At 49.3% G+C, this 18533-nt stretch overlaps 11 non-coding genes across 11 annotated transcripts; all 11 read right to left on the bottom strand.

Moving 5' to 3' along the window:
- Nucleotides 1–1294: 1294 nt before the first annotated feature.
- On the bottom strand, nt 1295–1375 carry LOC135227359 (small nucleolar RNA SNORD115). The gene has a single exon (XR_010317526.1). It is a non-coding gene; the product is annotated as a small nucleolar RNA SNORD115 (small nucleolar RNA).
- Nucleotides 1376–2993: 1618 nt separating this feature from the next.
- Nucleotides 2994–3071, bottom strand: LOC135227455 (small nucleolar RNA SNORD115). The gene has a single exon (XR_010317620.1). It is a non-coding gene; the product is annotated as a small nucleolar RNA SNORD115 (small nucleolar RNA).
- Nucleotides 3072–4689: 1618 nt separating this feature from the next.
- Nucleotides 4690–4770, bottom strand: LOC135227360 (small nucleolar RNA SNORD115). Its single transcript, XR_010317527.1, has one exon. It is a non-coding gene; the product is annotated as a small nucleolar RNA SNORD115 (small nucleolar RNA).
- A 1618-nt stretch (nt 4771–6388) lies between these two features.
- LOC135227456 (small nucleolar RNA SNORD115) lies at nt 6389–6466 on the bottom strand. The gene has a single exon (XR_010317621.1). It is a non-coding gene; the product is annotated as a small nucleolar RNA SNORD115 (small nucleolar RNA).
- Nucleotides 6467–8084: 1618 nt separating this feature from the next.
- LOC135227361 (small nucleolar RNA SNORD115) lies at nt 8085–8165 on the bottom strand. The gene has a single exon (XR_010317528.1). It is a non-coding gene; the product is annotated as a small nucleolar RNA SNORD115 (small nucleolar RNA).
- Nucleotides 8166–9783: 1618 nt separating this feature from the next.
- LOC135227457 (small nucleolar RNA SNORD115) lies at nt 9784–9861 on the bottom strand. The gene has a single exon (XR_010317622.1). It is a non-coding gene; the product is annotated as a small nucleolar RNA SNORD115 (small nucleolar RNA).
- A 1618-nt stretch (nt 9862–11479) lies between these two features.
- On the bottom strand, nt 11480–11560 carry LOC135227362 (small nucleolar RNA SNORD115). The gene has a single exon (XR_010317529.1). It is a non-coding gene; the product is annotated as a small nucleolar RNA SNORD115 (small nucleolar RNA).
- A 1618-nt stretch (nt 11561–13178) lies between these two features.
- LOC135227458 (small nucleolar RNA SNORD115) lies at nt 13179–13256 on the bottom strand. The gene has a single exon (XR_010317623.1). It is a non-coding gene; the product is annotated as a small nucleolar RNA SNORD115 (small nucleolar RNA).
- Nucleotides 13257–14874: 1618 nt separating this feature from the next.
- Nucleotides 14875–14955, bottom strand: LOC135227363 (small nucleolar RNA SNORD115). The gene has a single exon (XR_010317530.1). It is a non-coding gene; the product is annotated as a small nucleolar RNA SNORD115 (small nucleolar RNA).
- A 1618-nt stretch (nt 14956–16573) lies between these two features.
- LOC135227459 (small nucleolar RNA SNORD115) lies at nt 16574–16651 on the bottom strand. The gene has a single exon (XR_010317624.1). It is a non-coding gene; the product is annotated as a small nucleolar RNA SNORD115 (small nucleolar RNA).
- Nucleotides 16652–18269: 1618 nt separating this feature from the next.
- Nucleotides 18270–18350, bottom strand: LOC135227364 (small nucleolar RNA SNORD115). Its single transcript, XR_010317531.1, has one exon. It is a non-coding gene; the product is annotated as a small nucleolar RNA SNORD115 (small nucleolar RNA).
- Between the last annotated feature and the right edge of the window lie 183 nt (nt 18351–18533).

Consider the following 18533-nt stretch of genomic DNA (forward strand, 5'->3'; position numbering starts at 1 on the left):
GCAGGAGAGAATCATGCAATATTCAGAAGAAGGCAGAGAGGTCTCTGGATGTAGCACAAATTTACAGGAGGACCCAGGCAAAAGGAGCCTTTGCCATTGCTTAAGCCTGACTGATGTGTTGAAGGCAGCCAACTATGCGTCCACGGGCACTGTCAAATGTGTGCGGACTCCCGGGAAATGGCACCCAAGAGTCCCCAGCACCGGGGGATCTTCAAATCAGCTGGAGGACATTTGGAAAAGAATAGCTTTCCAAGAATTCTGCCAACACTTGTTAAAATTGCCACAGTCCTTCAACGCTTTCATTTCACCACTGAGCCATGGAGAGACACAATCGAATCTACCTCAGGCCCCAATAATCCCCAGAGAGGGAACACATCTCCTCCCGTATATCAAGCATCAGAGGATCCCGTGGGGCACACGGAAAAGGAGTTCTATGGAATCTCTACAAGATTCCAAAGATCTGTCAAGAAAATGATCTTTCCACATGTGGAAGGCAGCAGTTATGCCTGCATTGCCTGATTAGACTGTCAGCAGATCCTGACCTCCTGTGGTATGAACCTGAAACTAGTCATGACGCTCGCGACCCACGTACCGAATGGTATTGAGCCTGGCATTAGCTTTTTGACTCAGATAGTGGTGCTGCTGCCTTTTCTTGAATGCTACAGCGAGGTGTCAGGCTACTCCAGTCTTCATCCAATACCAAGATGTCTGGGAAAGAGGCCCTGGAGATCCTAAGAGTCCAGTCGCAACTGACACAGGCTTTCAACTAGGGCAAGTCTCTCTGGTTTCTCCAGTAGAGCTGCTACACACTCCCATCCCGTAAAGAGTTGAGAGTTGAAAATATTCTCAAACTTCCGTAGGCATACCCGACTGGGAACCGGACTAGCAAAAATTACTCAAGTGGAAATTCTTCTAGGTTCCTGTGCTTCCTAACTATCCACCCGTGCATATCACCGCCACTTGGTCAATCGGTCAGGTCAAGCTCAAAGCAGGGGACACGTCTCAGCTTTTCCACAAAACCCGACTGCCTCTTGGGCTCCATTTTCACTTGTCTAAGTGTCACCAGAGACAAGGGAAAACCGCCGTCATTCACTCACCTTGAGTTCTTTCGGTGGTGAATCTCCTGAAAGCAGGTCTTTCGAAATGACAGAAAAAGACGAAAAGAGCCAAGGAATCAGCATGACCAGAATCGGTCAGGGAGGAGTTTTTGATCACTTGGTGGAGGAAAAAGGGATCCAAACGGGGGTCCCCTCTAAAGCAGATCATTAACGTTAGGGAAAAGGAGTTTCTCTCTGGGCCTCAGCGGGATCCTATTGAGCATGATTTTTATGTCATCATCTCTCTTCGAGACAAGTTGAGGTGTCTTCGTTGACCCGAGACATCTCAATCCCCGGGAGAAATCACCTGAGTCTTCAAGTTCCTCACCACCGATATCGTCCATCCAGCCCGCAATCACGCAGGATGAGAAGGTTCGCACATCCTCTTCCGGTTTCCCGGGGAGTAGCTTGACCCTCATGAAAGCAGGAAAACAGGCTTCGACCTTGCAATCCTTTGAGGAAGGGCAAAGAAGTAAGTCAGACATCAGACGAGAGACATTCATTGCCTAACAGCTATGCTTTTTCCACATATAGCCCAAAAGAGGGACGAAATCAAGACACACACTTCTCGCCCATTAGTGAGACTGCTGACCCTTGACAGAAAGGCAGACGCGTGCCAGATCAAGACAAGGCATAGAGGACTCCGAATGGAGAAAAGTACTCAGGAAGTCCCAGCCAAGAACAGGCTATTCATTTGATCAGCCCCGGCTTATGTCTACGAGGAAGCCGAATCTGTGTCCACAGGCACGGATCCGTGCACGAGCACTTCCAGGAAATGACATCCAAGGGTTCCCAAAACTGGGGATCTTCAAATGAGCTGTGGGACACTCGGAAGAGGGCTTTCACCAAGAATTTGGCCCCAAATTCAACTAGGCATTTCCAGAGTTTGATTTCACCCTTGTGCCATGGAGAGACACAGTCCAGGCCACCTCATTCCCAAAGAATGGGAACACAGGGAACACATCTCCTCCTGTTTATCAACCATCAGAGGATTCCTTGGCACAAAGAGAGCAGGAGTCTTATGGAACCTCTACAGGATTCCAACGAACTCTGTAGGAACACTGATCTCTGCACATGTGCAAGGCAGCACTTACGCCTGCTTTCACTGTCTAGAGCTCCAGGGAAACATGACCTCCTGTGGCATCAACCTGAAAGTGCTCCTGACCCTCGTGTCCCCTTCACACCTGGCATCGACCCTGACTTTAGATTTTCTATGCAGTTATCTGTGCAGCTACCTTTACTTGAAAGCTGGAGCCAGCTATCAGACTACTGAGTCGCTCATCCAATTTCAAGATTCACGGGAAAAGCGCCCCGCAAATCCTGCGAGTCCAGCCGCAACTGACACACGCTTTCAATTACAGCAAGTTGACCAGTCTCCTGTAGAGCTCTGGGCCATTCACATCTCATAAATATCTTGGGAAAATACATTGTTCTAGTTGGCCGTTTCTCCCATTTCGGTAGGCCCTATCGGACTTGGACCCAGGCTATCGCAGACGACTCCAGCGCACATGTTTCAGCATTCTCTGATTCCGAAGTATCCACCCACGCACATCACCGCCACTTAGTCAACCAGGCAAGGTCAAGCAAACACCAGGGGACATGCCTCAGCCTTGTCAGCAAACCCTACTGCCTTTTGCGGTGTATCCTCACTTGCCTAAGTGTCAGATGGGGCCAGGGCAAATCACGGGAAATCCCTCAACTTTTGTCCTCGCAACGGTGAACTCCTCGGAGGCAGGTTGTGCTAAAGGACACAAAAAGAGGAAAAGAGCCAAGGAATCAGCCTGACCAAAATCGGCCACCCAGGTCTTTTGGATTACTTGGTGCAGGTGAAAGAAATCAAAATGGGAGTCCGCTCTAAAGAAGATCTGGAAGGCTGGGCCAAAGGACTTTCCCACAGGGCCTCAGCATAACCTCTCTGAGCATGATTTTTAGGTCATCATCTCTCTTCCAGACAGATTATGTCATCATTGACCCCAGCCATATCACTCCCCAGGAAAAATCCCCTGAGACCTGAAGATGCTTACCACAAATGTCTTCCTTCCACCCAGGAAGGACAGTGGATGAGAGCGTTCACACATCATCTTCCAGTTTCCCGGGCAGTTGGCTTGACCCCCATGAAAGCGGCACAAGAGACATCGACCTCACTAACCCTTTGAAAAGGGGAAATCAGTAAGACAGAGATCCCAGAAGAGAAACTCACTTCCCTAAGGCTAGGCTTTCAGCCAGACATTCGCGAACACATGGACAAAATCAAGACAGCCATTTGCAACCCACTGGAGAGTCTGCTGACCCATGACAGCAGGAGAGAATCATGCAATATTCAGAAGAAGGCAGAGAGGTCTCTGGATGTAGCAGAAATTTACAGGAGGACCCAGGCAAAAGGAGCCTTTGCCATTGCTTAAGCCTGACTGATGTGTTGAAGGCAGCCAACTATGCGTCCACGGGCACTGTCCAATGTGTGCGGACTCCCGGGAAATGGCACCCAAGAGTCCCCAGCACCGGGGGATCTTCAAATCAGCTGGAGGACATTTGGAAAAGAATAGCTTTCCAAGAATTCTGCCAACACTTGTTAAAATTGCCACAGTCCTTCAACGCTTTCATTTCACCACTGAGCCATGGAGAGACACAATCGAATCTACCTCAGGCCCCAATAATCCCCAGAGAGGGAACACATCTCCTCCCGTATATCAAGCATCAGAGGATCCCGTGGGGCACACGGAAAAGGAGTTCTATGGAATCTCTACAAGATTCCAAAGATCTGTCAAGAAAATGATCTTTCCACATGTGGAAGGCAGCAGTTATGCCTGCATTGCCTGATTAGACTGTCAGCAGATCCTGACCTCCTGTGGTATGAACCTGAAACTAGTCATGACGCTCGCGACCCACGTACCGAATGGTATTGAGCCTGGCATTAGCTTTTTGACTCAGATAGTGGTGCTGCTGCCTTTTCTTGAATGCTACAGCGAGGTGTCAGGCTACTCCAGTCTTCATCCAATACCAAGATGTCTGGGAAAGAGGCCCTGGAGATCCTAAGAGTCCAGTCGCAACTGACACAGGCTTTCAACTAGGGCAAGTCTCTCTGGTTTCTCCAGTAGAGCTGCTACACACTCCCATCCCGTAAAGAGTTGAGAGTTGAAAATATTCTCAAACTTCCGTAGGCATACCCGACTGGGAACCGGACTAGCAAAAATTACTCAAGTGGAAATTCTTCTAGGTTCCTGTGCTTCCTAACTATCCACCCGTGCATATCACCGCCACTTGGTCAATCGGTCAGGTCAAGCTCAAAGCAGGGGACACGTCTCAGCTTTTCCACAAAACCCGACTGCCTCTTGGGCTCCATTTTCACTTGTCTAAGTGTCACCAGAGACAAGGGAAAACCGCCGTCATTCACTCACCTTGAGTTCTTTCGGTGGTGAATCTCCTGAAAGCAGGTCTTTCGAAATGACAGAAAAAGACGAAAAGAGCCAAGGAATCAGCATGACCAAAATCGGTCAGGGAGGAGTTTTTGATCACTTGGTGGAGGAAAAAGGGATCCAAACGGGGGTCCCCTCTAAAGCAGATCATTAACGTTAGGGAAAAGGAGTTTCTCTCTGGGCCTCAGCGGGATCCTATTGAGCATGATTTTTATGTCATCATCTCTCTTCGAGACAAGTTGAGGTGTCTTCGTTGACCCGAGACATCTCAATCCCCGGGAGAAATCACCTGAGTCTTCAAGTTCCTCACCACCGATATCGTCCATCCAGCCCGCAATCACGCAGGATGAGAAGGTTCGCACATCCTCTTCCGGTTTCCCGGGGAGTAGCTTGACCCTCATGAAAGCAGGAAAACAGGCTTCGACCTTGCAATCCTTTGAGGAAGGGCAAAGAAGTAAGTCAGACATCAGACGAGAGACATTCATTGCCTAACAGCTATGCTTTTTCCACATATAGCCCAAAAGAGGGACGAAATCAAGACACACACTTCTCGCCCATTAGTGAGACTGCTGACCCTTGACAGAAAGGCAGACGCGTGCCAGATCAAGACAAGGCATAGAGGACTCCGAATGGAGAAAAGTACTCAGGAAGTCCCAGCCAAGAACAGGCTATTCATTTGATCAGCCCCGGCTTATGTCTACGAGGAAGCCGAATCTGTGTCCACAGGCACGGATCCGTGCACGAGCACTTCCAGGAAATGACATCCAAGGGTTCCCAAAACTGGGGATTTTCAAATGAGCTGTGGGACACTCGGAAGAGGGCTTTCACCAAGAATTTGGCCCCAAATTCAACTAGGCATTTCCAGAGTTTGATTTCACCCTTGTGCCATGGAGAGACACAGTCCAGGCCACCTCATTCCCAAAGAATGGGAACACAGGGAACACATCTCCTCCTGTTTATCAACCATCAGAGGATTCCTTGGCACAAAGAGAGCAGGAGTCTTATGGAACCTCTACAGGATTCCAACGAACTCTGTAGGAACACTGATCTCTGCACATGTGCAAGGCAGCACTTACGCCTGCTTTCACTGTCTAGAGCTCCAGGGAAACATGACCTCCTGTGGCATCAACCTGAAAGTGCTCCTGACCCTCGTGTCCCCTTCACACCTGGCATCGACCCTGACTTTAGATTTTCTATGCAGTTATCTGTGCAGCTACCTTTACTTGAAAGCTGGAGCCAGCTATCAGACTACTGAGTCGCTCATCCAATTTCAAGATTCACGGGAAAAGCGTCCCGCAAATCCTGCGAGTCCAGCCGCAACTGACACACGCTTTCAATTACAGCAAGTTGACCAGTCTCCTGTAGAGCTCTGGGCCATTCACATCTCATAAATATCTTGGGAAAATACATTGTTCTAATTGGCCGTTTCTCCCATTTCGGTAGGCCCTATCGGACTTGGACCCAGGCTATCGCAGACGACTCCAGCGCACATGTTTCAGCATTCTCTGATTCCGAAGTATCCACCCACGCACATCACCGCCACTTAGTCAACCAGGCAAGGTCAAGCAAACACCAGGGGACATGCCTCAGCCTTGTCAGCAAACCCTACTGCCTTTTGCGGTGTATCCTCACTTGCCTAAGTGTCAGATGGGGCCAGGGCAAATCACGGGAAATCCCTCACCTTTTGTCCTCGCAACGGTGAACTCCTCGGAGGCAGGTTGTGCTAAAGGACACAAAAAGAGGAAAAGAGCCAAGGAATCAGCCTGACCAAAATCGGCCACCCAGGTCTTTTGGATTACTTGGTGCAGGTGAAAGAAATCAAAATGGGAGTCCGCTCTAAAGAAGATCTGGAAGGCTGGGCCAAAGGACTTTCCCACAGGGCCTCAGCATAACCTCTCTGAGCATGATTTTTAGGTCATCATCTCTCTTCCAGACAGATTATGTCATCATTGACCCCAGCCATATCACTCCCCAGGAAAAATCCCCTGAGACCTGAAGATGCTTACCACAAATGTCTTCCTTCCACCCAGGAAGGACAGTGGATGAGAGCGTTCACACATCATCTTCCAGTTTCCCGGGCAGTTGGCTTGACCCCCATGAAAGCGGCACAAGAGACATCGACCTCACTAACCCTTTGAAAAGGGGAAATCAGTAAGACAGAGATCCCAGAAGAGAAACTCACTTCCCTAAGGCTAGGCTTTCAGCCAGACATTCGCGAACACATGGACAAAATCAAGACAGCCATTTGCAACCCGCTGGGGAGTCTGCTGACCCATGACAGCAGGAGAGAATCATGCAATATTCAGAAGAAGGCAGAGAGGTCTCTGGATGTAGCAGAAATTTACAGGAGGACCCAGGCAAAAGGAGCCTTTGCCATTGCTTAAGCCTGACTGATGTGTTGAAGGCAGCCAACTATGCGTCCACGGGCACTGTCCAATGTGTGCGGACTCCCGGGAAATGGCACCCAAGAGTCCCCAGCACCGGGGGATCTTCAAATCAGCTGGAGGACATTTGGAAAAGAATAGCTTTCCAAGAATTCTGCCAACACTTGTTAAAATTGCCACAGTCCTTCAACGCTTTCATTTCACCACTGAGCCATGGAGAGACACAATCGAATCTACCTCAGGCCCCAATAATCCCCAGAGAGGGAACACATCTCCTCCCGTATATCAAGCATCAGAGGATCCCGTGGGGCACACGGAAAAGGAGTTCTATGGAATCTCTACAAGATTCCAAAGATCTGTCAAGAAAATGATCTTTCCACATGTGGAAGGCAGCAGTTATGCCTGCATTGCCTGATTAGACTGTCAGCAGATCCTGACCTCCTGTGGTATGAACCTGAAACTAGTCATGACGCTCGCGACCCACGTACCGAATGGTATTGAGCCTGGCATTAGCTTTTTGACTCAGATAGTGGTGCTGCTGCCTTTTCTTGAATGCTACAGCGAGGTGTCAGGCTACTCCAGTCTTCATCCAATACCAAGATGTCTGGGAAAGAGGCCCTGGAGATCCTAAGAGTCCAGTCGCAACTGACACAGGCTTTCAACTAGGGCAAGTCTCTCTGGTTTCTCCAGTAGAGCTGCTACACACTCCCATCCCGTAAAGAGTTGAGAGTTGAAAATATTCTCAAACTTCCGTAGGCATACCCGACTGGGAACCGGACTAGCAAAAATTACTCAAGTGGAAATTCTTCTAGGTTCCTGTGCTTCCTAACTATCCACCCGTGCATATCACCGCCACTTGGTCAATCGGTCAGGTCAAGCTCAAAGCAGGGGACACGTCTCAGCTTTTCCACAAAACCCGACTGCCTCTTGGGCTCCATTTTCACTTGTCTAAGTGTCACCAGAGACAAGGGAAAACCGCCGTCATTCACTCACCTTGAGTTCTTTCGGTGGTGAATCTCCTGAAAGCAGGTCTTTCGAAATGACAGAAAAAGACGAAAAGAGCCAAGGAATCAGCATGACCAAAATCGGTCAGGGAGGAGTTTTTGATCACTTGGTGGAGGAAAAAGGGATCCAAACGGGGGTCCCCTCTAAAGCAGATCATTAACGTTAGGGAAAAGGAGTTTCTCTCTGGGCCTCAGCGGGATCCTATTGAGCATGATTTTTATGTCATCATCTCTCTTCGAGACAAGTTGAGGTGTCTTCGTTGACCCGAGACATCTCAATCCCCGGGAGAAATCACCTGAGTCTTCAAGTTCCTCACCACCGATATCGTCCATCCAGCCCGCAATCACGCAGGATGAGAAGGTTCGCACATCCTCTTCCGGTTTCCCGGGGAGTAGCTTGACCCTCATGAAAGCAGGAAAACAGGCTTCGACCTTGCAATCCTTTGAGGAAGGGCAAAGAAGTAAGTCAGACATCAGACGAGAGACATTCATTGCCTAACAGCTATGCTTTTTCCACATATAGCCCAAAAGAGGGACGAAATCAAGACACACACTTCTCGCCCATTAGTGAGACTGCTGACCCTTGACAGAAAGGCAGACGCGTGCCAGATCAAGACAAGGCATAGAGGACTCCGAATGGAGAAAAGTACTCAGGAAGTCCCAGCCAAGAACAGGCTATTCATTTGATCAGCCCCGGCTTATGTCTACGAGGAAGCCGAATCTGTGTCCACAGGCACGGATCCGTGCACGAGCACTTCCAGGAAATGACATCCAAGGGTTCCCAAAACTGGGGATTTTCAAATGAGCTGTGGGACACTCGGAAGAGGGCTTTCACCAAGAATTTGGCCCCAAATTCAACTAGGCATTTCCAGAGTTTGATTTCACCCTTGTGCCATGGAGAGACACAGTCCAGGCCACCTCATTCCCAAAGAATGGGAACACAGGGAACACATCTCCTCCTGTTTATCAACCATCAGAGGATTCCTTGGCACAAAGAGAGCAGGAGTCTTATGGAACCTCTACAGGATTCCAACGAACTCTGTAGGAACACTGATCTCTGCACATGTGCAAGGCAGCACTTACGCCTGCTTTCACTGTCTAGAGCTCCAGGGAAACATGACCTCCTGTGGCATCAACCTGAAAGTGCTCCTGACCCTCGTGTCCCCTTCACACCTGGCATCGACCCTGACTTTAGATTTTCTATGCAGTTATCTGTGCAGCTACCTTTACTTGAAAGCTGGAGCCAGCTATCAGACTACTGAGTCGCTCATCCAATTTCAAGATTCACGGGAAAAGCGTCCCGCAAATCCTGCGAGTCCAGCCGCAACTGACACACGCTTTCAATTACAGCAAGTTGACCAGTCTCCTGTAGAGCTCTGGGCCATTCACATCTCATAAATATCTTGGGAAAATACATTGTTCTAATTGGCCGTTTCTCCCATTTCGGTAGGCCCTATCGGACTTGGACCCAGGCTATCGCAGACGACTCCAGCGCACATGTTTCAGCATTCTCTGATTCCGAAGTATCCACCCACGCACATCACCGCCACTTAGTCAACCAGGCAAGGTCAAGCAAACACCAGGGGACATGCCTCAGCCTTGTCAGCAAACCCTACTGCCTTTTGCAGTGTATCCTCACTTGCCTAAGTGTCAGATGGGGCCAGGGCAAATCACGGGAAATCCCTCACCTTTTGTCCTCGCAACGGTGAACTCCTCGGAGGCAGGTTGTGCTAAAGGACACAAAAAGAGGAAAAGAGCCAAGGAATCAGCCTGACCAAAATCGGCCACCCAGGTCTTTTGGATTACTTGGTGCAGGTGAAAGAAATCAAAATGGGAGTCCGCTCTAAAGAAGATCTGGAAGGCTGGGCCAAAGGACTTTCCCACAGGGCCTCAGCATAACCTCTCTGAGCATGATTTTTAGGTCATCATCTCTCTTCCAGACAGATTATGTCATCATTGACCCCAGCCATATCACTCCCCAGGAAAAATCCCCTGAGACCTGAAGATGCTTACCACAAATGTCTTCCTTCCACCCAGGAAGGACAGTGGATGAGAGCGTTCACACATCATCTTCCAGTTTCCCGGGCAGTTGGCTTGACCCCCATGAAAGCGGCACAAGAGACATCGACCTCACTAACCCTTTGAAAAGGGGAAATCAGTAAGACAGAGATCCCAGAAGAGAAACTCACTTCCCTAAGGCTAGGCTTTCAGCCAGACATTCGCGAACACATGGACAAAATCAAGACAGCCATTTGCAACCCACCGGGGAGTCTGCTGACCCATGACAGCAGGAGAGAATCATGCAATATTCAGAAGAAGGCAGAGAGGTCTCTGGATGTAGCAGAAATTTACAGGAGGACCCAGGCAAAAGGAGCCTTTGCCATTGCTTAGGCCTGACTGATGTGTTGAAGGCAGCCAACTATGCGTCCACGGGCACTGTCCAATGTGTGCGGACTCCCGGGAAATGGCACCCAAGAGTCCCCAGCACCGGGGGATCTTCAAATCAGCTGGAGGACATTTGGAAAAGAATAGCTTTCCAAGAATTCTGCCAACACTTGTTAAAATTGCCACAGTCCTTCAACGCTTTCATTTCACCACTGAGCCATGGAGAGACACAATCGAATCTACCTCAGGCCCCAATAATCCCCAGAGAGGGAACACATCTCCTCCCGTATATCAAGCATCAGAGGATCCCGTGGGGCACACGGAAAAGGAGTTCTATGGAATCTCTACAAGATTCCAAAGATCTGTCAAGAAAATGATCTTTCCACATGTGGAAGGCAGCAGTTATGCCTGCATTGCCTGATTAGACTGTCAGCAGATCCTGACCTCCTGTGGTATGAACCTGAAACTAGTCATGACGCTCGCGACCCACGTACCGAATGGTATTGAGCCTGGCATTAGCTTTTTGACTCAGATAGTGGTGCTGCTGCCTTTTCTTGAATGCTACAGCGAGGTGTCAGGCTACTCCAGTCTTCATCCAATACCAAGATGTCTGGGAAAGAGGCCCTGGAGATCCTAAGAGTCCAGTCGCAACTGACACAGGCTTTCAACTAGGGCAAGTCTCTCTGGTTTCTCCAGTAGAGCTGCTACACACTCCCATCCCGTAAAGAGTTGAGAGTTGAAAATATTCTCAAACTTCCGTAGGCATACCCGACTGGGAACCGGACTAGCAAAAATTACTCAAGTGGAAATTCTTCTAGGTTCCTGTGCTTCCTAACTATCCACCCGTGCATATCACCGCCACTTGGTCAATCGGTCAGGTCAAGCTCAAAGCAGGGGACACGTCTCAGCTTTTCCACAAAACCCGACTGCCTCTTGGGCTCCATTTTCACTTGTCTAAGTGTCACCAGAGACAAGGGAAAACCGCCGTCATTCACTCACCTTGAGTTCTTTCGGTGGTGAATCTCCTGAAAGCAGGTCTTTCGAAATGACAGAAAAAGACGAAAAGAGCCAAGGAATCAGCATGACCAAAATCGGTCAGGGAGGAGTTTTTGATCACTTGGTGGAGGAAAAAGGGATCCAAACGGGGGTCCCCTCTAAAGCAGATCATTAACGTTAGGGAAAAGGAGTTTCTCTCTGGGCCTCAGCGGGATCCTATTGAGCATGATTTTTATGTCATCATCTCTCTTCGAGACAAGTTGAGGTGTCTTCGTTGACCCGAGACATCTCAATCCCCGGGAGAAATCACCTGAGTCTTCAAGTTCCTCACCACCGATATCGTCCATCCAGCCCGCAATCACGCAGGATGAGAAGGTTCGCACATCCTCTTCCGGTTTCCCGGGGAGTAGCTTGACCCTCATGAAAGCAGGAAAACAGGCTTCGACCTTGCAATCCTTTGAGGAAGGGCAAAGAAGTAAGTCAGACATCAGACGAGAGACATTCATTGCCTAACAGCTATGCTTTTTCCACATATAGCCCAAAAGAGGGACGAAATCAAGACACACACTTCTCGCCCATTAGTGAGACTGCTGACCCTTGACAGAAAGGCAGACGCGTGCCAGATCAAGACAAGGCATAGAGGACTCCGAATGGAGAAAAGTACTCAGGAAGTCCCAGCCAAGAACAGGCTATTCATTTGATCAGCCCCGGCTTATGTCTACGAGGAAGCCGAATCTGTGTCCACAGGCACGGATCCGTGCACGAGCACTTCCAGGAAATGACATCCAAGGGTTCCCAAAACTGGGGATTTTCAAATGAGCTGTGGGACACTCGGAAGAGGGCTTTCACCAAGAATTTGGCCCCAAATTCAACTAGGCATTTCCAGAGTTTGATTTCACCCTTGTGCCATGGAGAGACACAGTCCAGGCCACCTCATTCCCAAAGAATGGGAACACAGGGAACACATCTCCTCCTGTTTATCAACCATCAGAGGATTCCTTGGCACAAAGAGAGCAGGAGTCTTATGGAACCTCTACAGGATTCCAACGAACTCTGTAGGAACACTGATCTCTGCACATGTGCAAGGCAGCACTTACGCCTGCTTTCACTGTCTAGAGCTCCAGGGAAACATGACCTCCTGTGGCATCAACCTGAAAGTGCTCCTGACCCTCGTGTCCCCTTCACACCTGGCATCGACCCTGACTTTAGATTTTCTATGCAGTTATCTGTGCAGCTACCTTTACTTGAAAGCTGGAGCCAGCTATCAGACTACTGAGTCGCTCATCCAATTTCAAGATTCACGGGAAAAGCGTCCCGCAAATCCTGCGAGTCCAGCCGCAACTGACACACGCTTTCAATTACAGCAAGTTGACCAGTCTCCTGTAGAGCTCTGGGCCATTCACATCTCATAAATATCTTGGGAAAATACATTGTTCTAATTGGCCGTTTCTCCCATTTCGGTAGGCCCTATCGGACTTGGACCCAGGCTATCGCAGACGACTCCAGCGCACATGTTTCAGCATTCTCTGATTCCGAAGTATCCACCCACGCACATCACCGCCACTTAGTCAACCAGGCAAGGTCAAGCAAACACCAGGGGACATGCCTCAGCCTTGTCAGCAAACCCTACTGCCTTTTGCGGTGTATCCTCACTTGCCTAAGTGTCAGATGGGGCCAGGGCAAATCACGGGAAATCCCTCACCTTTTGTCCTCGCAACGGTGAACTCCTCGGAGGCAGGTTTTGCTAAAGGACACAAAAAGAGGAAAAGAGCCAAGGAATCAGCCTGACCAAAATCGGCCACCCAGGTCTTTTGGATTACTTGGTGCAGGTGAAAGAAATCAAAATGGGAGTCCGCTCTAAAGAAGATCTGGAAGGCTGGGCCAAAGGACTTTCCCACAGGGCCTCAGCATAACCTCTCTGAGCATGATTTTTAGGTCATCATCTCTCTTCCAGACAGATTATGTCATCATTGACCCCAGCCATATCACTCCCCAGGAAAAATCCCCTGAGACCTGAAGATGCTTACCACAAATGTCTTCCTTCCACCCAGGAAGGACAGTGGATGAGAGCGTTCACACATCATCTTCCAGTTTCCCGGGCAGTTGGCTTGACCCCCATGAAAGCGGCACAAGAGACATCGACCTCACTAACCCTTTGAAAAGGGGAAATCAGTAAGACAGAGATCCCAGAAGAGAAACTCACTTCCCTAAGGCTAGGCTTTCAGCCAGACATTCGCGAACACATGGACAAAATCAAGACAGCCATTTGCAACCCACTGGGGAGTCTGCTGACCCATGACAGCAGGAGAGAATCATGCAATATTCAGAAGAAGGCAGAGAGGTCTCTGGATGTAGCAGAAATTTACAGGAGGACCCAGGCAAAAGGAGCCTTTGCCATTGCTTAAGCCTGACTGATGTGTTGAAGGCAGCCAACTATGCGTCCACGGGCACTGTCCAATGTGTGCGGACTCCCGGGAAATGGCACCCAAGAGTCCCCAGCACCGGGGGATCTTCAAATCAGCTGGAGGACATTTGGAAAAGAATAGCTTTCCAAGAATTCTGCCAACACTTGTTAAAATTGCCACAGTCCTTCAACGCTTTCATTTCACCACTGAGCCATGGAGAGACACAATCGAATCTACCTCAGGCCCCAATAATCCCCAGAGAGGGAACACATCTCCTCCCGTATATCAAGCATCAGAGGATCCCGTGGGGCACACGGAAAAGGAGTTCTATGGAATCTCTACAAGATTCCAAAGATCTGTCAAGAAAATGATCTTTCCACATGTGGAAGGCAGCAGTTATGCCTGCATTGCCTGATTAGACTGTCAGCAGATCCTGACCTCCTGTGGTATGAACCTGAAACTAGTCATGACGCTCGCGACCCACGTACCGAATGGTATTGAGCCTGGCATTAGCTTTTTGACTCAGATAGTGGTGCTGCTGCCTTTTCTTGAATGCTACAGCGAGGTGTCAGGCTACTCCAGTCTTCATCCAATACCAAGATGTCTGGGAAAGAGGCCCTGGAGATCCTAAGAGTCCAGTCGCAACTGACACAGGCTTTCAACTAGGGCAAGTCTCTCTGGTTTCTCCAGTAGAGCTGCTACACACTCCCATCCCGTAAAGAGTTGAGAGTTGAAAATATTCTCAAACTTCCGTAGGCATACCCGACTGGGAACCGGACTAGCAAAAATTACTCAAGTGGAAATTCTTCTAGGTTCCTGTGCTTCCTAACTATCCACCCGTGCATATCACCGCCACTTGGTCAATCGGTCAGGTCAAGCTCAAAGCAGGGGACACGTCTCAGCTTTTCCACAAAACCCGACTGCCTCTTGGGCTCCATTTTCACTTGTCTAAGTGTCACCAGAGACAAGGGAAAACCGCCGTCATTCACTCACCTTGAGTTCTTTCGGTGGTGAATCTCCTGAAAGCAGGTCTTTCGAAATGACAGAAAAAGACGAAAAGAGCCAAGGAATCAGCATGACCAAAATCGGTCAGGGAGGAGTTTTTGATCACTTGGTGGAGGAAAAAGGGATCCAAACGGGGGTCCCCTCTAAAGCAGATCATTAACGTTAGGGAAAAGGAGTTTCTCTCTGGGCCTCAGCGGGATCCTATTGAGCATGATTTTTATGTCATCATCTCTCTTCGAGACAAGTTGAGGTGTCTTCGTTGACCCGAGACATCTCAATCCCCGGGAGAAATCACCTGAGTCTTCAAGTTCCTCACCACCGATATCGTCCATCCAGCCCGCAATCACGCAGGATGAGAAGGTTCGCACATCCTCTTCCGGTTTCCCGGGGAGTAGCTTGACCCTCATGAAAGCAGGAAAACAGGCTTCGACCTTGCAATCCTTTGAGGAAGGGCAAAGAAGTAAGTCAGACATCAGACGAGAGACATTCATTGCCTAACAGCTATGCTTTTTCCACATATAGCCCAAAAGAGGGACGAAATCAAGACACACACTTCTCGCCCATTAGTGAGACTGCTGACCCTTGACAGAAAGGCAGACGCGTGCCAGATCAAGACAAGGCATAGAGGACTCCGAATGGAGAAAAGTACTCAGGAAGTCCCAGCCAAGAACAGGCTATTCATTTGATCAGCCCCGGCTTATGTCTACGAGGAAGCCGAATCTGTGTCCACAGGCACGGATCCGTGCACGAGCACTTCCAGGAAATGACATCCAAGGGTTCCCAAAACTGGGGATTTTCAAATGAGCTGTGGGACACTCGGAAGAGGGCTTTCACCAAGAATTTGGCCCCAAATTCAACTAGGCATTTCCAGAGTTTGATTTCACCCTTGTGCCATGGAGAGACACAGTCCAGGCCACCTCATTCCCAAAGAATGGGAACACAGGGAACACATCTCCTCCTGTTTATCAACCATCAGAGGATTCCTTGGCACAAAGAGAGCAGGAGTCTTATGGAACCTCTACAGGATTCCAACGAACTCTGTAGGAACACTGATCTCTGCACATGTGCAAGGCAGCACTTACGCCTGCTTTCACTGTCTAGAGCTCCAGGGAAACATGACCTCCTGTGGCATCAACCTGAAAGTGCTCCTGACCCTCGTGTCCCCTTCACACCTGGCATCGACCCTGACTTTAGATTTTCTATGCAGTTATCTGTGCAGCTACCTTTACTTGAAAGCTGGAGCCAGCTATCAGACTACTGAGTCGCTCATCCAATTTCAAGATTCACGGGAAAAGCGTCCCGCAAATCCTGCGAGTCCAGCCGCAACTGACACACGCTTTCAATTACAGCAAGTTGACCAGTCTCCTGTAGAGCTCTGGGCCATTCACATCTCATAAATATCTTGGGAAAATACATTGTTCTAATTGGCCGTTTCTCCCATTTCGGTAGGCCCTATCGGACTTGGACCCAGGCTATCGCAGACGACTCCAGCGCACATGTTTCAGCATTCTCTGATTCCGAAGTATCCACCCACGCACATCACCGCCACTTAGTCAACCAGGCAAGGTCAAGCAAACACCAGGGGACATGCCTCAGCCTTGTCAGCAAACCCTACTGCCTTTTGCGGTGTATCCTCACTTGCCTAAGTGTCAGATGGGGCCAGGGCAAATCACGGGAAATCCCTCACCTTTTGTCCTCGCAACGGTGAACTCCTCGGAGGCAGGTTGTGCTAAAGGACACAAAAAGAGGAAAAGAGCCAAGGAATCAGCCTGACCAAAATCGGCCACCCAGGTCTTTTGGATTACTTGGTGCAGGTGAAAGAAATCAAAATGGGAGTCCGCTCTAAAGAAGATCTGGAAGGCTGGGCCAAAGGACTTTCCCACAGGGCCTCAGCATAACCTCTCTGAGCATGATTTTTAGGTCATCATCTCTCTTCCAGACAGATTATGTCATCATTGACCCCAGCCATATCACTCCCCAGGAAAAATCCCCTGAGACCTGAAGATGCTTACCACAAATGTCTTCCTTCCACCCAGGAAGGACAGTGGATGAGAGCGTTCACACATCATCTTCCAGTTTCCCGGGCAGTTGGCTTGACCCCCATGAAAGCGGCACAAGAGACATCGACCTCACTAACCCTTTGAAAAGGGGAAATCAGTAAGACAGAGATCCCAGAAGAGAAACTCACTTCCCTAAGGCTAGGCTTTCAGCCAGACATTCGCGAACACATGGACAAAATCAAGACAGCCATTTGCAACCCACTGGGGAGTCTGCTGACCCATGACAGCAGGAGAGAATCATGCAATATTCAGAAGAAGGCAGAGAGGTCTCTGGATGTAGCAGAAATTTACAGGAGGACCCAGGCAAAAGGAGCCTTTGCCATTGCTTAAGCCTGACTGATGTGTTGAAGGCAGCCAACTATGCGTCCACGGGCACTGTCCAATGTGTGCGGACTCCCGGGAAATGGCACCCAAGAGTCCCCAGCACCGGGGGATCTTCAAATCAGCTGGAGGACATTTGGAAAAGAATAGCTTTCCAAGAATTCTGCCAACACTTGTTAAAATTGCCACAGTCCTTCAACGCTTTCATTTCACCACTGAGCCATGGAGAGACACAATCGAATCTACCTCAGGCCCCAATAATCCCCAGAGAGGGAACACATCTCCTCCCGTATATCAAGCATCAGAGGATCCCGTGGGGCACACGGAAAAGGAGTTCTATGGAATCTCTACAAGATTCCAAAGATCTGTCAAGAAAATGATCTTTCCACATGTGGAAGGCAGCAGTTATGCCTGCATTGCCTGATTAGACTGTCAGCAGATCCTGACCTCCTGTGGTATGAACCTGAAACTAGTCATGACGCTCGCGACCCACGTACCGAATGGTATTGAGCCTGGCATTAGCTTTTTGACTCAGATAGTGGTGCTGCTGCCTTTTCTTGAATGCTACAGCGAGGTGTCAGGCTACTCCAGTCTTCATCCAATACCAAGATGTCTGGGAAAGAGGCCCTGGAGATCCTAAGAGTCCAGTCGCAACTGACACAGGCTTTCAACTAGGGCAAGTCTCTCTGGTTTCTCCAGTAGAGCTGCTACACACTCCCATCCCGTAAAGAGTTGAGAGTTGAAAATATTCTCAAACTTCCGTAGGCATACCCGACTGGGAACCGGACTAGCAAAAATTACTCAAGTGGAAATTCTTCTAGGTTCCTGTGCTTCCTAACTATCCACCCGTGCATATCACCGCCACTTGGTCAATCGGTCAGGTCAAGCTCAAAGCAGGGGACACGTCTCAGCTTTTCCACAAAACCCGACTGCCTCTTGGGCTCCATTTTCACTTGTCTAAGTGTCACCAGAGACAAGGGAAAACCGCCGTCATTCACTCACCTTGAGTTCTTTCGGTGGTGAATCTCCTGAAAGCAGGTCTTTCGAAATGACAGAAAAAGACGAAAAGAGCCAAGGAATCAGCATGACCAAAATCGGTCAGGGAGGAGTTTTTGATCACTTGGTGGAGGAAAAAGGGATCCAAACGGGGGTCCCCTCTAAAGCAGATCATTAACGTTAGGGAAAAGGAGTTTCTCTCTGGGCCTCAGCGGGATCCTATTGAGCATGATTTTTATGTCATCATCTCTCTTCGAGACAAGTTGAGGTGTCTTCGTTGACCCGAGACATCTCAATCCCCGGGAGAAATCACCTGAGTCTTCAAGTTCCTCACCACCGATATCGTCCATCCAGCCCGCAATCACGCAGGATGAGAAGGTTCGCACATCCTCTTCCGGTTTCCCGGGGAGTAGCTTGACCCTCATGAAAGCAGGAAAACAGGCTTCGACCTTGCAATCCTTTGAGGA

This window comes from Loxodonta africana, chromosome 13 (genome assembly GCF_030014295.1).
Source record: "Loxodonta africana isolate mLoxAfr1 chromosome 13, mLoxAfr1.hap2, whole genome shotgun sequence".
In the NCBI taxonomy this organism is placed as follows: Eukaryota; Metazoa; Chordata; class Mammalia; order Proboscidea; family Elephantidae; genus Loxodonta; species Loxodonta africana.